This window comes from Podarcis raffonei, chromosome 4 (assembly GCF_027172205.1).
Source record: "Podarcis raffonei isolate rPodRaf1 chromosome 4, rPodRaf1.pri, whole genome shotgun sequence".
Lineage (NCBI taxonomy): Eukaryota > Metazoa > Chordata > Lepidosauria > Squamata > Lacertidae > Podarcis > Podarcis raffonei.
Genome location: NC_070605.1, coordinates 102,048,886 through 102,069,725, shown reverse-complemented (window position 1 = coordinate 102,069,725; position 20,840 = coordinate 102,048,886). Strand labels below are relative to the sequence as shown.

The following is a 20,840-nucleotide window of genomic DNA, read 5'->3' as shown; positions in this document are numbered from 1 at the left end:
AATACTTCTTTCATTTAATGGAAGTGGGGTATCACCACTGTTATGAAAGAAAGCACTTTTTCCGCTAAAATATGTATTTTTATCACGAGTTGACACCTGTGAAGCTAACATCATCCACATCATTTGGCCCTATTATTCAACCAGCTGGCCAGCCTATGAAGCTGTGTATTTTCAATGCTTCTTCCAATCTTTGTGAAATTACCTATGTCACAACTGTCCCCCAGCCCAGCCTTCTGACATATTTTGAGTCCATGTCAAATACAGTACCATATCTTATGTCGGCAATCTCTTAATCTCTTTAACATAGCTCCAGCTCCTTTTCTAGCTGTTTGTCATCAATAGAGATGCTGTTTTCTACCACAGCCTCCAGTTCCACTCACCTGACCATGAAAATTGCCTCACTGTTCAACTTAACTTGCAATTTCACTGAAGACATGCAGCCTGCCTGGGAAGTTGAGTGGCATCTGGTGGGCCAGAGCCCGGTTGTGTCTGGTGGCTTAGGGTGTAATAGCAAAATTTTCAAACCAAGCCACAAATATTTCTGCCCTTGGGTTTTGTTTTCCCAGAAAACGGAAGTCCCAAAATGCCAAGTGAAATTCTGAGATATGGCAAACCAGTTGTTTTCACTTTGAATTAGTTCATCCAAACCACCATTGCACACTGGATGAAGTGTGGATAGCTAGGAAGCACAGTTTTTGATATGGAGGTTGTATACCACTCCCACCCTCAGGGTAGTGAAGGTTGATTCATTAGGGCAAATGGAGTACTGCCTTGCCAACCTCAGTCCTGATTCCTTCCAGCCCACATGCCTTCTTTCTTACAACCAGTCTTGCAAATCTCAATTTCTCCTTTCCCGCACGCTCAGCCTGCTATCTTCTCCCACTATCAGGTTAGTTTGTAGGTAAACCAGAAACCAGGGGCCTTTGTTTGCTCATTATCTTCTTTACCCACTGCTAGAAGAGTAACTGCTTCTGCCGGTCACACGAACCATGGCATTATTATTATATTAAATTTGCATACCGTCCTGCATACAAAGATCACATTATTGACATAATCCTGCAAAGTCACAGCTATGGCTGAGTTCTGGGCCTTTGCTTCAGACCTCAGAGTTAGGCAAGGGAAATTCCCCAACTAGCAGCTCGCATGGTACAGTACCCATGGCTGAGATTGCATGAGAAGAAAATGGCCAACAGTTGTGTTTATATTATTTCTCTAGTATACACAAGAAACTAGTGTGCTCACACATTAGCTGTAGCCAAACTAAGCTCTTTACAAAAACATCTTGTGAGACGATTTTCATCAGAAGCATGACCATGTGTCACGAGAGGCCTTTTGGGATGATAACTCACACTAGGAGGCAAGACCCACAGAACGAAGACTAACTTCTCTTTCAGCGCTCCCTGTGCGTCACACCATCATTACATTTAGCATTATAAATTGCTCTAGCATAATGACAAAACACATTTGTCACCCGAACCGGTTCTCCCATGTGCCAAAGCCCATCAAATTAATGCCCGCTACATGAAATATAGTGACAGCCAGGCCTCCTGCATGTGCGAGGCTAGCAAATGAATTTATTCTGTTTTGTAGGCGATTTACATCAATATAGCACCAGGCTGTGTTCCTCCTAGTCAGATACCTGAAAAATGATTCTGTTAAAAGAAGCAATTGAGTATGCAGCAAGTCTATGAACAGTTTTCCATTGCATTTGTCACCACAATAAATTAAAAATAATAGATCTTTCAGATCCCAATATTCCCACAACAGTCAGCATGAAACTTGAACTGCAACATTTTATGATATTGAAAGTTACTCTGGATAAACAGCAAGCATTCTAATTGCCTTGCCTTTCAGACTCAGTAATTACTTTTGTTCCATATGGTGACAAGCTGAGTGCCTTCTATTTGCTTGCATGTAGCCAAACAGTTTGATCTTCTGATACTCGACCTGCTATCTTTATTTTTCTAAAAAAAAACCAACCCAAATTATAAACACAAATATCTTTTCCCAATCAGTCATCAAAAGTTCAGCACCCAGCAATTGACTAAGGATGGTCTCCTATGGCAGAAATTATTTCCTAACTGCCCAAACCACTTGATTTAAATTGGCAAGGTCCACTAATCAGACAATAAATATTTCACCGAAGGATTTTGTGCCATGTGCATTCTGCTCACCAAAGGCGAATAGTAATATGGCATGCAGTAGTACAAGTGTGCATAAGTAACCATCTCCTAAATACCCTTCTCACTGCGCCTCTAGTATTGGAACATTCACTTTTCCTATCAGTCCAAATATATTCTCTCCGGGATGATAGGATATTTTCCATCTGTTCATCACTCATTGTTTCTAGCATCAACTATGATCGCATGTGTGAACAAGCCATTACTGATTTACCAAATTCCTTCTGAGGAACGATGGCCGTGTGTGGAAAACCCTCCCAAAGTATCTGGGAGAGGGACTATGCCATTGCGTACAGGGTCATTACAAGATTTTGTCTTCTTTACAGACTGATCACAACTTGGAAGATAGCAGGAAAAATCAAAAACAGGGAAGGCTATGTATTAATGTTTAGCTTGCCAATAATAATATACAATCGTAAATCCCAATAACTGTAAGTGCTTCCTATAAATGGGGGCTTACAACATTATTTAATGGGCTAGATGACAACAATATGCCATTAGATATTGTCATTATTCACACTCAAAGACTTCAATGGATTTTTAAAAATAACCTGAGCAGATTTAACACTGGCAATATCCTATGTTTAAGAGACTAGGACTGAGTTACAGGCTTTTTAGTTCTACAGTGGCCTCTCTGAAATGTAAAATGATTGGCCGCAGGAAAGGAACAGGGGAGGAGGGTTACTCCAGAATAGGAGGAACACTGCAAACCATGGTGCTGTTTTATGTCTACAATGGATCTTTCTTAATAATATGAAGGTGAAAATGGGGGGTGGGGGCAAAGAGATTAATATAAAAGTTTACTATATCAACAGATATTTTAAAATGGTAGAAATTTGAAAAGTGTGGGGAAGACTGTTGCTCTGATCTTCCTTTTCCCCTTTGATGCAGGAAAAAAACCTACAGCCATTAGTGAAGAGCACTGTATTCATAATGGGGAGGGGGGTTAATTCAACATTCCATGGTTTGTTGAACCCAATATACACGATTCCCCCCAAGCAACAACAAATGCACCAAGAAAACGCAATCAAAGTATCAACCCCACTCCAGCAAACATGTTATGCCAACCCATTATTAATGCTGCCTCTCGGCAAAATTCTACCTCAACACAAGCTCGACCAAAATGTTGCTCCCAAGCTTCACATTATCTGGCTTCCTTTACATTATGCGATCACAAGAGCAAATTAGAAAAGGATGCATTCCGATAACAGAACTCATTTGAAGAGCAAAGCGACTGGACAAAATCTGTGGAAGGCTTATTATACTGACACTAATTGGTGGGAAATTTGACAAGTTATAGATAACTGAGTTGTCTTTGCGAAGAAGAGCTCATTTTTCGGTATTCCTTTCCATGCCAATCACAGGCAGAGGAGTGAAATACCGGTGAACAAGCCTTGTTGAATTAAGCCATTCAGTGAGGAAACAAGGAGCTTAATTTTGTTTCCTTGCATCTTTTTCTACTGCCAAAGAAAAGCCCCCATTGTCTTTGCTGTAGGCTTCCCTTTTACGCCTCCAGGTTCTCTGCCAACTTAATTGTGAAATCACGCTGCATACCCAAGTGAAAGTGAGGTGGAGGAAAGGGGAGAATCTCATGTCTGATTTTTTTGGCAACGGCTTTTGAATTTCATAGGCATCAATGAACACACATTTAAAGTTTCTTCAGCAAAAGTAACAGCATCAGAAAGCATCGTTTTAATGGGTTCAAAGCAAACCTACATGGAATGCTGTCTAAGCATGCATGCAACAAAAATAAATTACATTTGTAAATTCATCATAGACTCTGGACTACAAGGAGGAAATCTTATTTGGAAGCAACAATATAAGCAAGCATTTCTGTAAACTGTGGTGGGATGACACATGTTAATGCTATCTGTGAGTGAGCATTGTAAAGGGTGGTTCATGCTGATATGAACTTATCTCAACAGATTTTTGTCTCTTTAAGGGTCTGTCCATCCCAGATCCTACCTACAGTAAAACTGGCAGAAGACTTCAGACTACTCACTGCCCTCTTCCTACAATCATTTCAGAACGTACTCAGTAAAGGACTGAAATGAAGACACTATGTGTTTAAGTTCTGTTCTAGTTCTTGAATTCTAACTCTCTCTCTCTCTCCCTCTCTCTCTCTCTCTCTCTATATATATATATATATTTAATTAGCAGTTCAGGTTCATAGGAATGTAGAGTTCCAGAATTGTGGGGCAGCCACTGCGAATTCTTCTCTAAGTATACATGAAAGGTGTAGAAGAATGCTAAACACGCTACTGTTTTCATCAATAGTTGAATTCCATACTTAACTATGTGCAAAAAGCAATGTACAATAAAAATGTTAAGCCAAAAAACTCCCAGACTCACAAATGGCAGAACGCAGACATGACACGTGGGTTTTACAGATTACTGAGTATTGCTTCTTGCTACTTTTCCTATAAATATTGTCTTTAAAAATGAAAATTAATAGATGAAAAGGGCCATTTAGGTCTCGATATAGCTTAGAAGTATTTGTTTTTTTCGGTGTTCAATCCCACATTGATGAAGTAAATTTCATCCTGTTTCTAGAATGGATTGCACATTTTGTAATGATGAAAAAAATATGCTAGATCTAATAAATTCAGCAATACAGACAATTTAAATAAAAGTGAACACATACAATTTATTACTGAATATTTAGGTGTCACATTTCCCACCTATTTTAGTTATGTAGGGTAATTATTCTGAATAATTGGGAATGGTAATATAATTTTTGCATGCAAGCAATATGGAAAAATAAGAAATTTTTGCCAATGACTTTTTGGTTTTGTTGCTTATATCCAGGGGAAAAACACCTCAAAGCAACTTACAAAAGATAAAACAGCAAATTCAAGGAAAATTTACAACCAGCCTCGGGGTTGATGGGAAGTGGAGTTCAACATCTGGAGTGCCGCAGTTTCTCCATCCCTGCCGCACAGGGTATAGTATGCACACTAATCTGGGAAAAAGTTGCATTGAAGTCAATGACATCTACATCTGAGAGCTGTAGGTCCCAGTAATTTCAGAAGGAGACTTCATTATACCTTGTCCTTCATCATATGAACTTGGGATGGGGTGCAACAAAACATATATTAAACAAACAAGTACATTATACCAAACACACCTTGTGCACTAATCATTTCCAGAAATCTGAGTAAGCAACCGTGTTTTAACCTAGTGCTAAAATGGGGGTGGGGGTGGCCTGTGCCAACCATATGCCAAAAAGAAGGACATTCAACAACTCGGGTGCTACAAACAGAGAAATCCCACTCATGCACAATAGGTCACGCATTTCTCTCCTCCACTTACGTCAGTGGGACCAACACAGCAGGACTGTGCCTTAAGCCTTTTACAATCCTGTATGCTGTAATAATTGCATTATTTATATAATGGAATAAAATGGAGCATTTGCAGTTTAAGAAAAGCTCTGTTAGCTTTGTTAGAATTGTGGCAACTGGAGACCTTGGGGGAGAAGATGTGTTTTGATAAAGGTGCTGCAATCCAGTGTGATACTGACCTCATTCTTCTTTCACCTGCACTTAAAAATAGCAGAGATGTAAGAAGAAAATGTGCACTCCCCTGTGGGCATCTATGAGTAGAAGACAGAAAGTTGTGACATGGTGTTATATAGGGTCACTGTGCAGCGACTTGAGATTCATATGGATGTCAGCATATTGCAAAGCGGAGATTACTGGTGCCTCCATCATAACTTGTTAGGAGATAAGTGTGAGAAAGAGAGAGAGATTTATAAAGAAAGCCTGCAAAATGTGTAAAGCATTGCCTTGAAGGAAGCCTTCCACTCATGTATGCAGGCCTGAATCCCGACATTAGGTCTTGACAGCCTGTGGCACATCACATTTTATGCACCACACCAGCCATGAATTGTTGTCCATCACACACCCTACCACCTCCCTGTTTTTGTAGGTCCGGCCTGACAGCCAAAAAACAAACAAACAAAAAACACAGGGTTATAGAGCCTCTAGCTAACCTATACCCAGGGATGATTGACTTCATTTGGCGCGCCACAAAGTTCTGTCCTATGTACTAACAAATGCAAAGTAAATAAATAAATGTATTGGCACAAGCACACATGTACACATACTGGAATTCCATATTAGTTTCCCACAAAAACTTTGCCTGCTTACCAGCAGTTTCATTTTTTAACTTGAGGAACATTCTCTCTGCTTGATTCTGTTATCTGTAGCCCTAATTTATTAGTTTCTACTGTCTATGCATGATAGAACATATTTGTACATTATGCAAGCGTGAGCTTCTTATCCATCAGCTCTGGTAATGCTGAGAACTGGGGCATTTCTGAAAAATAAAACAACAAACCTCAATTATCTGTGGCAGTATTTCTTTTCCTTAAAATAAGCAGAACACTTGGATTAGAGATCAGCTTACTGTGTAATGCAGAAGCATCACTGTTGAGCGCAGCATTTATTACATAATGAAACTTTTTCCTGAAATATCCCCTAATAATTTTTGCATCTGCTCCTAAAACTAACAAAAATCTGTGAAAGGGGAAGTGGGAGGTTCTTTTTTTCTAGTCTTTTCCACTGGCTTTATGGCCGCTTAAGCAGATGGGCTACTCTCTTTGTATTTATCGTCATTACAAGTTCTTTACAAGTTCCCTAGCTATGTTACACATTGAAAAGAAACAGCAAAATGGTCAGATACAGACGTTCATGTTTTGAAAAACAAAGGTGTTCTGAATGCTTGATCTTGGATTTATAGACCAAACTGTTCCACATTAAACATACCCATCAATGGCTTTACATAAGCATTCCTGGCTTCTGTTTTCACCCAGGAATGCCCTGTTTCCCCCCTTCAGTGCCACCTCTGAGCACGGGAGGAGGGTGAGCCAGTGCTTGCAGCTGTCTCTTGCGCTTTTCAGTGGAACCTCAGTGTGTGGGGAGTCATGTCCCCACTGGAGTGGAGACAGCGGATGCACGCAATGCTCCAGCTGAGAAGGGCAAACGTCTTCCAGGGGTAAGGGCAACTGGAAGGGCTGAGATAGTTGGAGGGATAAAAACGTGAATCTGCCCCTGGGGGGGGGAGATTTAATGAGTGGGGGGAGGTTGGGCTTGCATCCCAATTCTTATCTCCGGGATGTTGGAGGGTTTGTGTTGGAGTGAACATGTGCAGAGGAGGGCAACCAAGATGATCAAGGGTCTGTAAACCAAGGCTTATGAGAAACAATTGAGGGAACTGGGCATGTTTGGCTTGGATAAGAGGAGACTGAGAGCAGATATGATAGCCATCTTTCAAGGGCTGTCATATCGAAGATGGAACAAGCTTGTTTTCTCCTGCTCTGGAGGGAAGCTCTTGAACCAATGGATTCAAGTTACAAGAAAGGAGGTGCTTCCTAAACATCAGGAAGAGCTTCTGACCGTAAGAGCTGTTATACAGTAGAACAGACCCCCTTGGAAAGTGGTGGACTCGCCTTCCTTTGAGTTTTTAAACCAGATGTTGGGGGCCATCTGTCATGGAGGCGTTAGTTAAAATTCCTGTATTGCAAGGGGTTGGAATAGATGACCCTTGGGACCCCTTACAACAGTGTATGAAATTGGTTATATTGGCAATAGTGGGGGGGGGGGACAGATCATATTGGAACTGGGATTTCATTGATTAGCAGGCAGTACAAGTTTGTCATGTGACATACATGCTGTTTTTTTATTTGATTTTAACTCTTTCCCACCCAGCTCCAAAGAAACAACAGAAGCATCACTTGCCCAAAGGCTTTCTTTTGATACTTCTTTTAAATAGTGAAACGAAGCAACACCATACTATCATAAGGGGATGAGAAGAAGTAAAGATTTAAAAATGGAAACAAGGGAAGAGAGGGGACAGTTGGTTACCCTGAAACTTTTCCACCACTTCAAAGTTGTCAATCAAAGCCAAGACAATACAGGAATATCTGAGTGACAGTTCAAGCTGCATTCATAAGCAACCTGCCTCTTTCAAAGTCAATGAAGAGACAGGACTTACAAGCCCATGCCGAAAAGTTATTGAAATGTGACTGACATCTCAAAAGAAGGGTGTCAACAGAATACCATGACCCCGTGCTGAAACACTGCAAGGTTAATCAAAGTTATTGCAGTGGGGAGCCTCTAAGACCTCCTTAAGATTGAATTTTCTTATTCCCGTCACTCCATAATCTCCTTTTCCCCTTCCACTGGCATTTACTTCTCACACTTGTATTGTTGTTGTCAACTTGTTCCTTGGCTACAGTTTGCCAGGGGTGGAGGAGGAGGGGGTCGGTAGATACGATCCACCAAGGGAAAATTTGCAAAGGTTGCAAAGAAAATGAGAGTTTGCCAGGAATATTTCCACATGCAAACATGCCCCACTAGAAGGTGATATGATACTGCCCTGGCAGGAGGAAAAAGGCCTCACATCAGCACCTGGGCTAGGATAGGCATGCCAGGGCTCACCTGGAAAAATGATTGCATACTTTCCTCCTCTTTCTCTCTCTCCCCACTTTTTAAACAAAAATCTTTTACAGCAAGGGCAGCTGGTATACATGCTTACAAATGCTCGTTGTATTAAAGGTAAAGATAAAGGTACCCCTGACCATTAGGTCCAGTCGCGGACGACTCTGGAGTTGCGGCACTCATCTTGCTCTATAGGCCAAGGGAGCCGGTGTTTGTCCGTAGACAGCTTCCAAGTCATGTGGCCAGTATGACTAAGCCGCTTCTGGTGAACCAGAGCAGTGCATGGAAACGACGTTTACCTTCCTGCCAGAGCAGTACCTATTTATCTACTTGCACTTTGACGTGCTTTCGAACTGCTAGGTTGGCAGGAGCTGGGACCGAGCAACAGGAGCTCACCCCATCGTGGGGATTCAAACTGCTGACCTTCTGATCGGCAAGCCCTAGGCTCTGTGGTTTAGACCACAGTGCCACCCACGTCCCTGCTCGTTGTATTACTTTTACTTTAAATATGTGTTACCCTTTTCTACAACAAAATGGTGATTATTTTCAAGTTTAGTATTCTCAAGACAGCAGAAGCTATCTCGGTTTTATTTCTGCAGTCATTGTGGTGCCATTTTTAAGTGAGTTTAAGATGTGAAACGGCATGTGTTCAGAGTATTTCCCTTTTTCTCCAGGTTGGCCAACTTTTTATTTTTTGTTCTAATATATCAGGGGTGTAGAAGTAGTTGTAAAGCAAGAAATGGCGGGGGAAGGAAGGGGTGATAATTTTGTGGTTCACAACTGAAATAATGCACATGGATGTTTCAAGGGCTTGCCATAAGACCACTAAGCTGCACCACTCAGTTTCATGTTTCAGGGCCAGTTTTGCACAACAGACCAGGGATTATGCCCTCCAGATGCTGCTGAACTTCAATATCCATCAACCACAACAACTATAGCCAGTGGTCAAGTACTGTGATAATTGTATCCAATAACATGGCAGGCACACCATGTTCACTTCTCCTGTAATAGAGAACTAGGGCCAGAGCAAATTTAGGACTGTGCAAGCAGTGCGGTTACACAGCCGAGGAGGGTGCCTTCTCAAAGCCCAGTAAGCGCCTGCTCAGCTTTGGGAAGGCGGTGTGGGGGCTCTGACATGGCCCTAGAGTCCTATTTCCTCCTTTCTAAAGCTAGACAAGCATTTGCCAGGCTTTGGGAAGGAGGCCCGAGGGTTCCAAGACCCTGCCAGAGCCTCACGCCTCCTTCCTAAAGCCTGGCTTAAGCTAGCACTGTGAGGGCTGTGGGGAGGGCATCAAATGGCCTTGCACAGGATGACATATTACCAAGCTCCACCCTTGCTAGAACTGTTTGGGTCTGGGAAACTTTGGTTCAAATTCCTACCCTACTCATTTTAGAGAAATGTCCTTTGTCTACAATATGCTACGTATATGGATTTCTTCTCACGTCCCCTGTTAATGGAAAGCTATGGCACAATGTTTAATTCTGTCAATTTATACATTCAAAAGGTAGAGAAGAGTGTGTTTTATAATGCATATGATTAAATATTAAAAACTCAACTATCTATTTGACTCCACATTCCTTTATTATGAAGAGAGTGTTTTTCACTTTATTTCTCTTTCTACCCAAAGCCCCTCTGCAATAAAATAATTTTGAAAGGAGCATGATGCTACCAGGGGAAACCTAAATCAGGGGAAGGAAAGGGGAAAGTTAAATATAGAGAGAATCTTTATGGCACATACAGGACTCAAATGCAAAACCAAAAAGCTGCAGAAGGTAATCTCAGAACAAAAAATGTGATGTGACCAAGGGAGGCAATGGCAGGTGAAATTTAATGTGGAAAAGTGCAGCATAATTGCACACTGGAGCAAACAATTTGAAACACTCATACACAATCATGGGTCTTAAATTAACTGCAACAACTCAGAAAACAAGTCCAGAACTGTATTGCTGACAATTCATTGAAGCTGTACTTCAATGTTCAGGAGTAAATAAAACAGCTGAGCCTTTTAAAAAAAGAGACAGTCGTTTGCTGAAAGCCAAGTGAAACTGAAAAAGCAAACACCTGAGGAACTGTGATCTTGAAAAAGTGAACTCTCAGAATTGAAAGAAGGCAATTGTTTGGGTGCAAAGAACTACTAACATAGGACTATTGGTTTGCATGGTGTCGCTCCCTAAATGAGGAATAACCAGACAAGAAAAAAAATGGGCTCAAATAGGCTACAACTTTATTTATTACAGATGTGATTTTTTTCACAGAGTCATTAGGTATAGCCATTTATTCCACCCCAGCCTATCTGCTGGGAGTGCATCTAAGGATAAACCACATTTTGGGGGGCCCATGACCTACACCAGATAGGGGTGCACCCCGAGGGATCCCCTTTGGAGGAGTTCTATGGCCACTCTGGGCAGCTCCCAACAAAATATTAAAAACACATTAAAACAACAACCATTAAAAACTTCTCTGAACCGGGATGCCTTCAGATGCCTAAACTCACCAAGTTGTTATGGTGGCTATGAAGAAGGTATAAACCAAATGGCTTGTGCCAATTTCCCAAGTAGAAAAATTCTTGCCCAGCCCCAAATATGGCAGCCAACAAAGTCCATATCAAGGTCTTAGCATCAAGGAAAAGCATAGATCAAGGGAGGGAAGGTGGACGGGAGATCCAACGATGAACTGGGTAGGAGGCCTAGACAGGCCTCAATTTATGCCCATGGGAGTGGACCCAAGTGACACCTATTGGCCAGTTGGGCCTGCCCCCTGGAGAATGCCTGCACCTAAGCTTGTCTGCCATTGGCTGATCCGCAGGCAGGCTGCAATCTTCCTCAGCAGGGTGCCGGATAGGGGACATGACCAGGCCACAACACCACTTGACCATTAAAAGTAAGCAGACCTACAGTATCTCCTATTTGACTCATGGGAAGAAATAAAAAGAGAGGAAGTGGCAGAAGACAGAAGGGTAAAGCAATGAGGAGTTTGCATGCAACTTAATGGCAAGTCACAGAAATACTACATTTGGAAGAAGTATTTTGATAGGTAAACCACCAGTTCTCACCAAAATTCATGTAATGTAAAATTTCAAGGTGAATGTAGTGTTTCGGTTTTGTGTAGTTCTTGAAGATTTTTGAGGAGGAGAAGGAGGAAGAAAAAGGCTTAGATGACAGAATTTTCTGTAAGGGGTTGGGGTGGACACATTCCTAAACTGTCACTAAAGTTTGTTTCCAATGAAATTTCAAGGCAATTAGGAAAAACTCCCAAGCTACTTTGAATGTAGCAAGAGAAAAGAAAAAACTAATAAGATTAACGAAGTGTTTCAGGATGCCCACTCATCCTTATGAAAATCAGCAGCTGACTGAACAAGAGGGCTGTGTGGAAAAGAAGCTAGGAAACTATTGTCAGCAAAACTAGCAAACCTAGAATGGCTGGCAGTGTTTTGCAGAGTCACATTCAGGTACTAGAAAAGCAATACAGTGGTACCTTGGGTCACAGACGCTTCAGGTTACAAACACTTTGGGTTACAGACTCCGCTAACCCAGAAATAGTACCTCAGGTTAAGAACTTTGCTTCAGGATGAGAACAGAAAACACACGACGGCGGCGTGGCAGTAGCAGGAGGCCCCATTAGCTAAAGTGGTGCTTCAGGTGAAGAACAGTTTCAGGTTAAGAACGGACCTCCGGAACGAATTAAGTTCTTAACCAGAGGTACCACTGTACAAGGTTCCTGCCTTGAACCGTTAGCAGTTACACAGCTCCCTCTCCTTCCATCTTGAGGCACAGAATATGACAACACTAGAGCCAGGTAAAGGTCAGGTTGAAATTTGGCCCGTATACTTGAGACCCTGACTCCTGAGAATTGATGCAAGAACTGAGATAAAGATGCAACTCTCTCCTATCACAGCTAAAGTGGGCACAGCACCTGAACATATTAAGGGAGTAAGGAGACAGTAAATAATCCTGCTACCAGCAACCAGGTTTCAGGCTGCAAAACTCACAAGCAGTTGGTAGGCAGGATGCAGACATTTTCCTAGAAATGGCTGGGTATCTTTGCAGACCTTCTACCTCATCCTTTGCATACTTATCCGGCACACAGACCAAGGTCCCCACAGCACCTTAGCAACATCAAAAGCACAGGATATTATAGCAAAATTTGTGGCCATGAGAGAGAGCTCAAATATGAAGACAATATAATTCATATATATGTCTCTATAAACCCTGAGACATAGAGCATAATTGCATGAAATCTCAGCAATCCTGAGGCAAGCACAGCCTGCTTCTGGGGCTGCTTCTTTCATGCTAAGGGGCTCTCATAGGGACATCACTCCATTAAAATACTATGCATTCAAACACCTCAATCTATGTGTACCAAGAGCTGCACAACAGTCAATATCTGAGGAGTCCATTGCCTGCTGATGCTGTGGGGGGGGGGGGCTATTTAAGATGCTACTTTTCACACCACCTTTTGCCCTCTGCAACCTTATATGGAAATAGAATTCGCAAAACAGAAACAACCCTTTAATCCTTGCTCCAATTGCTTTACATTGGGGGTGGGGCTGAATGCTGTGGCCTAGCTGAATTCCAGAGGTTTGGTGAGAGGGGGTAAGGGGTGGCAAAAGTCCCGTGGGGTGGATTTCCAAGGACAGCACACAGTTTGAAGGTTTTCCCTCTCACCCACTTTCCCATCTGTATTTTCTTTAAAGATGGGATCTTTGTGGGATAAAGGCTGTGCAAGTGTGAACAGAGCTGCTGGATTGCAGACACAGCAAACAAAAAACAAACCAACAAAAACATAGTTTAATTGTAAGGGCTCTCCAGGACACAAGTAAATGCACACAGTTTAGAAAATTAGATTGCCAAAGCGTGGCAATTATCGTTACTAGCTTTCTCAATTAAAAGAAATAGGAAAAAGAAATCCCAAGCAAGGTTTGTTATTATTGCCAAGGAGCAGAAGAAATGGCTGGCCTCCTGAAGTCAAGGAAATGTGTGGGTGACGAGGTCCCTGGCTGCATTTGCTCAGCTACAGCTTGCAAGTGAATGAAACAACATTCAGCATGTGAACCAGAGCTGTAGCCATGACATGCTGTTGTATCACTGCCAGTGCTTCGCCAAGCTTTCTACCATCAGAAAATTATTTACCTTGCTGTGATGTGTCTGCTTTGAGCTACTTCCACACTGCAGAAGATCCTGGGAGGTGGCACAAGATCAACCTAGGTGGAATGCTCAGGCCGTGCACACACAAAGTGCTTCAAACACATAGGGCTTCTTCCCCCTCACTCTCCCAGGGCTTCTATACCCATCACTTTGCAGTTGTCCATACCTGCACAATACACTTGAAGGAGCAGCTCCATCGTTGCTATATGTACATCCAGGTGGGTGTGTATTTTGCAGGTAGTTCACATCAACATTCCCTCAGTTAGGGATTCCATGCCAACAGGTATCTGTTTACCTGTGCATGGGTCCAATTGTAACTTTTTAAGATGTAAGTTTTCTAGTATACCATAATTCCACAGAATAATGGGTGAAAAATTGTATGCACATGTCACCCTGCCCCTCAGAAACCCAATCTGGAAACATGCAGACATGCCTTCCTGTGAATGTGGCCATTTTTGTTTGTTTGTTTCTGAGATACAAGATTTCTGATATATCCTACCGTCACAAAATAAAATATGTGTGCGGTGCCCAGTGCCACCAGCAGTCTACTGGTAAAGCAGAAACTAAGATGTTGTTGAAATTAATGAACCACTAGAGACCAAGTGACAGTCCCAAGGGGCAGAAAGGAAGTGAGACGCTCCACTGCCATGTCACCATTGTGGGGAAACACCCCAAGAACATTATTATTTGCACCTCCTTTTGTACACATGAGACTGAAGTATGAATTTATGTGGTTTGATAAAAGTGGAAAAAACACATTAACTCACTGCAAGATAGGGGTATGTGTGTGGATCAGGGCTGACACTCTGTACAAGACAAAAAAAAAGCAATTGCAGCACACACAGTGCATTAAATGCACACTAAACTGTAGTGTGTACACAACCTTAGACTGAAACTTCTTCCTTAAGAAGGGTTGCCTGGCACACACACTGTTTGCTTGAGATAACAAAAAAGGTATGTCAGGATTTTTAAATGCTATGTTTTAACCTATTTCAAGTATTGCTTTATTAAGGTTTTCATTATGATTGATTTGATCCACAATGTTTTTATTTGCTGCACTGCTTGTATTGCCAGGATTTTACTGTTGTTTGTATTTTACTGTCAGCTGCCCCATGAGTTGTTTGGCTGAAGAAATAAATAAATAAATAAATAATGAATGAATGAATGAATAAATAAATAAATAAATAAATATCCCCCTATAGTTGTGCATAGTAAGACAAGACTGGTCGGAGTGGACAACCTTTTTCTAAAAACTTTTTATAAAATAGTTCAATAAAAGTTCTCTTTCTGCTTTCACTGTAGATCAGGAATAGGAAAAATGTGGCCCTCCAGCTATTGTAGACTCCAACTACCATCAGTCCCAGCCAGCATGACTAATGGTCAGAGCTGATAGAAGCTGGAGTCCAGCAGATTTTGGAGGGTCACAGATTCAGCAGAAGATGGTCATGGGCTAACATTCAGGGAGACTTGTCTGCCTTGATGGACCTTCCAATATGGAAACCAGTCTTACGTTTCCAATGAATTTTTGGGTTTCACAGGACATACTCAGGCAGAAACTGGAGAGGTCAGAATTTGGTCATTTGCCCTTGCTTTATTAAAGTGGAAGTCTAACATTTTTCCGACTCTGATTTTGTGAATCTGTCTCAGTTTTGCATTTAATTTTATTGTCTTATAAAAACAGTCTAGTTACTAAGTGCAGGTGTTCTAAATTCTTTGGAAAAGCATAGATTAGAAGGCTATATCTGGCAGTATGATTTTCATATGCATCATGAAAATGAGAAAAGATACAGATAAAGACAGACATCAAGGTTTCTTTTATTGTTTCCTCTGATTATTGATTATTTCTGTGCTCAAAAGCCTACTAAATACTTCAGATGCATAGCCTTGCATCTTAATTAAATTGTATTCAATTAAAGCCTTAATAACTGCCCCCAAAAGACTTAATTGGTCCAGAAATACATCAGTACCCTTTTTATTTGTCTGATAAGCCATTGATTGAAGAATACTTTCAGCAAGAAACAATTCATGTAAAATGTTTATTACAAGATAGTCTCCTTGGACTGTCACTGAATAGAAGTTCACGTTAATGCTATCAGCAATTTCTAGAATACTACTACAGTGGTACCTCGCATAACGAATGCCTCGGAAGACGAAAAACTCGCAAGACCAAAGAGTTTTTCGTTTTTTGAGTTGCTTCGCAAGACGATTTTCCCTATGGGCTTGCTTCGCAAGACGAAAACGTCTTGCGAGTTTGTTTCCTTTTTTAAAAAAAAACGCTTGAAGAGGTGCAGTTGCGACTGACCGTGCTTCGCAAGACGAAAAGACTCGCAAGACGAAAAGACTTTCGTCTTGCGAGGCACCACTGTAGTAGTAACACAGGGCTAACTAGCATGCAAGGTTGCTCCTCATTTTGAATGTCTTGAGATTGTTATCGAGAGCTGCAAAAATATGAGCAAACAGGGTATGGGTATTGTTTGTCTTATTTTCTTATTCGCATGGCATTCTTTCACTTAAGAAACAAAACTTCCATGGACAACAACAATAAATACGGCAAATAAATGAACAACAGTGACTGTCACATGAATTGCTTTGACAGACTGAACTGAAGGATAAATCCTCTATCGGTGAATAGTGCTATCTGCATGGCCACTGAACTCATGCCATTTTGACACAATGCTGTCAAATAAGGAAGCTTCCCATACTCTGTGAATTTAAGTAAAAAATGTGGGGTGGGGGTGGCCTTGAAATTTTCAAGTTTCAATAAAAACTAAGGCTGTCCATCTTGGAGTCTCTGTATGTATATCACTAGGAATCCTTGATTGCACCGTGAGGAGGGGGGCAATAGCTCAGCGTTAGGAGCATACACTATACTTTGTATGCAAAAAATTGCACGGAATTCAGATGTGGGAACCTTTTGCCCTCCAGATGTTTCTGAACTACAACTCCCAACATCCCTGGCCAATGGCCATGCTTGCTGGCACTAATTTGTAGTGCAGCACCATTTGGAGGAGCAAAGGTTTCTCACACTGGAATTAAATTGGTCTCAGGTAGCAGGGCTCAAAAACAACTGCTGTCAGAGCAGATGCCTATGTTAGACAGGGCCAATGTGCAGACTTTGCATAAGGCAGTTTTGTTATAAGGCCACAACTATGACTCTAAGTTAAGGGTGAGTTTGCTGAATTGCATTCCACCATTATAATGACAATTGAAGATAGGGAGCAGGAGTAGGCCCTATGTCTTATAGGTAGAAAATGGTTTAATGGACTGATTTGAAACTTGGCAGTGTAGGAAGGATAATTGTGAGAATGGCTGCTATTAGACTATAGATGAAGGAGAGGACCCCCAGTGGAGCTGGCCTTTCTGGAAAGCTGATGAAATGAACCCTGTTTCTCATTTCTCCCACTGAGTTTTCCACTGAGCTTTTCTTTTTAAATTTCTAGTTTGCCTGGGAGTTGTCAGCATAGCCTTCTCAAAAGTAATCAAATTCAATTAGCAAACAATGTCTCAATTTAACATGTTGTGTTAAGGGCTTTCCATATTCATTCAAGCTAAAAAATGCCAGGAAACTATTAATGGTCAATCCCTTAACAGATGTATTATTTAGGAAATACTATTATGTTATAGTATCTTATCTCGTGGTTTTGTTTCAGCTGGATGGCTGCTAGTGCGAGAGTGGTGGACCCAAGTCCCAGATCTGTCTGTTCACTAAAACATGGCGTTTATGTAACTGAGTCCATCATGCAATTGAGGCAACCATGTTACAAGCATGTTACTGTAATTTCCCAGCACTTTGGAATTTGAGTTAACATGGAAAGCTCTTACACAACATGTTAAACCTGAAGTTTTGTTGTTGTTAATTTATATGTTCAATATTGTGAATCTGGTCGTGGATGTGTTGCAGGGGGTTGGACTATTTGACCCCTGGGGTGACTTCCAACTCTACAATTATATGATTCTACAATTCTGATTTCTCTGATGTCCTGTTTGTTTTGCCACTGTTGTGCAGTACCTGGCTTGATGTGCCATGTCATATTGGTGTTGGCATCTGTCTGCCTTGAGAGACAATTGAGTGAGCCCCTGAGGATGAAGTCAAACCTCTGTGTTAGCAGCACCAAAGTGAACTCACCAGGGAACAAGCCTGGGCAGTGTATATGGAGGTCCTGAGTAGGGCTGGGTGATATCAGCTTTTCAACATTGCAGTGTAACACCAGCCAAGCATTGTGATATATCGTGTCCTCCCTAAAAGAGGGCATGTGTTGTGGTGAGACCTGGAGACTGACTTCCTGGTTGGGGTGGGTATATTGGATAGCCACAACACCCGATTGGTAGGTCCCTCATTGCTGGGTGTAATCTGGCCAATGGGTGCAGTGTAAAAGGATCGAGGGACCTATATAAACCCATGCACGTGTCCCAGAGCTTCCTCTTTCGGCTCGTGCATCGGAACACCCGCCCACCTTTCCCTAATTTTAGGGCATTTTGCGATTGACCTTGCTATGCCATCGTGTGTCGTCTGTCGTTGGGACAGGGGCACGGCAGGAATTTCCCCACTTGGCTGATTGGCTGTTGCCGTTTGGGTTTCGCCTGCCACGTAGCAATTTGTCACATCTTGTAAGGTTGCGGATAGGCACTGGTTCAAGTGATAGGGATGGGAGAACGGTCTCACCATCCCTATGTGAAGGGTATTCCGTTAAAGGAATCCAGGGACTCAACTTGGTTTGGTCAACCCCTGAAAGGGGGTTGTGCCCGTCCCTGAGTCCAGGGGAGCATATGGGTAGTGAACGTAGTCTGTTCCCAGGCTTTTCACCTGCCTCAGGTGTTCACCCTTGGCTGACCTATGATAGAGCTCTGGGTCAGCGCTACCTGCAAGGGTGCAAGGAGCTAGTCGAACCAGAGCCTATGCAACCACTCACTTTTCTGTAATCAATGAAGCTGTGGCCTAAATTTCTGCCAAAAACCAAAACTAAAATTTGAGTTAAATGTGTCTTTATTTAAGGGGGAGGTCTCTGGGTCTGAACACGCAAAGTGATACCTCGTGATGTTGAAAAGCAGAGGGAGGAACGCGTTGCATCAGCCCTGGCCCAGTGAGGCTCTAGAGTGAAACCACCTCAGCTCCCCCAACGGGAGCAGCAGTGGTTTCACTCTGGCACCTCGTAGGGCCAGGGGTGATGCAGCTCATTCTTTGATATATTGCCCAGGCCTAGTCCTGGGCTGTCCAGATGACAAGACCCCGCTCTTGGCCTCACTTATTTTGTCCAAAGGAAAGCAGAGCAGTATGTTTGGCACCAGCTTGGCTGCAGGCGTTGCCAGGAGGCATACAAGGCACCACCCAACCATCTTAGAGACTTATTCGGGATTTTTTTGTTAAGCTATTAGATAAGCACTGGAATACCCAAAAAACAAAAGCAGATTAACAACATGTGACAGTACAAATTTCTGGATCGCTTCTACAAGACTGAAGAAAAATGAAAATAAAAATGGGGTAGGGGATATGCTTTTATTTACACCTGACCACTGGATGGAAAGGCTCACAACATGAATAGCCCGACAGATCATGCTTCTCCATTAGGTTAACAGAGAAGCCTAAACTCAGCTTTGGATGCAGCAGAGAGAAAACATGTCTTTGTGTCCTCCAGCTTCCAGCATCACCCCAACTCTCTCACACAGCTCACATAACACAGCCCACTTAACCTTTCATTCTCCTCTCTAGGAAGATGGGGAAAGGCCCAGCCATGGGTCTCTATGGCAACAGAGCAACCTCTCTCTAATGTTAAATCACAGTACTTAACTGGCCAGCCAAAGCCATTATCTGCCAAAGAAACTTGTCTGACTGGTACAGTGAAGGGAGCCACAGATACCATCCAGAATGGCACCCCCACTCAAACACATAACAATACAGTAAAGAAATATTGTTGGCTACAAAAATAAATAAATCATTGTATCAAATGTAAATGTTAATGATCAAATATTCACAACACATCTAGAATATCCCCTATCAAAGTATTCGTCCAGAATACTGCCTATCAAACATATTTTGAGGGCAAATTGCTGACTTGTCAGTGGCCATTAATACTGAACAGAAGAAACAAGTGACAGATTGGGGCATTCAAATGTATGCTGCATCCTTGCCTGATTAAGCAGAAGCCAATGAAATGAAACTCAAAAGTAAATCCAGCCAGACACAGACTAAAAGAATCATTATTTAATATATTACTCTTGTAAGTTAGAGATGAGTTTCTGACGGCATTGATCCCAGGAAAATTACATAAACTATAATATATTCACAAACCTGATTGAGAAACATCAAAACACTAACAATGTAATTCTAGACCACTTATCTGAGCAAGTATATTTTATAAAAATAATATGTTTGACTCCTTCACCCTTCTCTTTCTGAAATTGTGTGTGTGTGTGTGCATGCACGCAGTAAAAGATAGAAGTTGTAGTCTAATATTTAATAATGGTAATTAAAAATGAAAATGACATACCCTCCCACATTTTGTGAGAAAAATTCGGGGCAACCCCCTACCACCCCTCATATCTGTCACTGACCCCTTCCTTGCCTGCCCCCTCCTTCCCTCCCCGCTCTTACCTTTGTTTTCTTCAGCCTCCTGCTCACCAGACGCTGCATCTCCAGGTGATGTGAGGCTGAGCGGCCCCAGGAAGGCTGTGTCAGACCTGGGGGTCACCAGAAACAACACGAGGCCTAGAGTGGCCCCTGGCAGGTTGCCCCAGTCCGCACTGCATCCCTCACTCCGGCGGCTGCCGGCTGTGTCACAAACAAATGGTATAAAAATAAAAACGTGGACATTTGGTAAACTTTTAAAAAATCTGCCCGGATGGTGATTTTACCTCTGAAAAAAGAGGACACGTCTGGGAAAACCTTACTTACTTTAACACTGGAGATGGAAGAGCAGCAAGCTAAAGAAGGCAGACCTTGTGACACAGCTTTCTAGCCACTTTACACCCCTCAGAATTTGCTGCCTGATGTATCTACCTCACTCTGCCTCATGGAAGGGCTGGCCCTGTGTGTAGGGAGAGCTCCTTGAATAAATGGCGGGATCCCTTTAAGCCTTGC

At 42.2% G+C, this 20,840-nt stretch overlaps 1 protein-coding gene across 10 annotated transcripts in view; it reads right to left on the bottom strand.

Moving 5' to 3' along the window:
• Positions 1–20,840, bottom strand: part of PCDH9 (protocadherin 9) — a 753,026-nt gene that overhangs the window by 631,437 nt on the left and 100,749 nt on the right. The window lies entirely within an intron of this gene.